Source organism: Jatropha curcas, chromosome 4, assembly GCF_041381405.1.
Source record: "Jatropha curcas cultivar XTBG-Jc1 chromosome 4, XTBG_Jcur_1.0, whole genome shotgun sequence".
Taxonomy (NCBI): Eukaryota; Viridiplantae; Streptophyta; class Magnoliopsida; order Malpighiales; family Euphorbiaceae; genus Jatropha; species Jatropha curcas.
The window spans coordinates 12,331,916-12,333,104 of NC_143154.1; the positions used below are offsets into that span (position 1 = coordinate 12,331,916).

Sequence of the window (1,189 nt, forward strand, 5' to 3'; positions counted from 1 at the left end):
CACTTGCGAAAATCACTGTCAAGTTTTTGGCGCCGTTACCGGGGATTGTCATTATCAATATTAATACTAATTACCCTATTGTTAATTTAGACATTCTTTTGTTTTAATTAAATTTTCTTTTAAGACTTATTTCAAGTGTTTATGCAAAGAAGATCAGGTAGGACTGAACCCCTAATCTTTGATCCAGAAATTGAAAGAACTTGTCGTAGGAACAACGCCGCAAGAAGAACACGTGAAATAAGACCTGAACAGCAAGCAGACATGGTCAACAAAAATGAAAATGAAAACATAAATAGACCTCCACTTCAAAATCCGGTCCACACCTTGTGAGACTACACAACACCTAATCTGAATGGGACAACCTTGAGTATTACAAGACCTCGGGTTGAAGCTAACAATTTTCAAATTAAACCCGCAATTATCCAAATGCTTTTCACCTCAATTCAATATGGGGGTTTGCCTAGTGAAGATCCTAACGCTCATATCACAAATTTCCTGGAAATTTGCGATACTTTCAAACAGAACGGTGTTTCCGAAGATGCCATAAAACTGAGATTATTCACTTTCACTCTTCGAGACAAAGCATGATCTTGGTTACAGTCATGCCCCGCTGGAAGTTTCACAACATGGGAAGAATTAGCTCAAAAGTTTTTAGCAAAATTCTTTCCATCTTCAAAGACCATAAAACTGCGCAATGAGATAATGACATTTGCTCACCATGATCAAGAAAGCCTGTATGAAGCTTGGGAAAGATTCAAGAACTTTTTGAGAAAGTGCCCGCATCACAGTTTGCCCAAGTGGTTACAGGTACAAACTTTCTATAATGCATTATCACCTAACATTAAAATCACTTTAGATGCAGCTGCAGGTGGATCTTTTGAGAAGAAGGGAATTGATGAGGCATATGAATTGATAGAGGAGATGGCAAGCAATAGCCATTATCAAAACAATTCCGAAAGGAAGAGCACTGCAGGAGTCTATGAAATAGATGCCATTACAGCACTCAATGCCAAGGTAGATAATATGGTAAGGAAATTAGACCTATTAACTACTAATCCTGTAAATTCTATTATGCAAGTTTGTGATAGATGCAATGGACAACATGGAATTGGAGAATGCATGATAGACTCTTTGAATCCACAAATCTTGGAGCAAGTAAACTATGTGATGAATCAAGGAAGAAAGAATT

The 1,189-nt window shown here is 37.3% G+C and overlaps 1 non-coding gene across 1 annotated transcript; it reads right to left on the minus strand.

The window, feature by feature from the left end:
- Nucleotides 1-684: 684 nt before the first annotated feature.
- LOC149496868 (small nucleolar RNA R71) lies at nt 685-791 on the minus strand. Its single transcript, XR_016320748.1, has one exon. It is a non-coding gene; the product is annotated as a small nucleolar RNA R71 (small nucleolar RNA).
- Between the last annotated feature and the right edge of the window lie 398 nt (nt 792-1,189).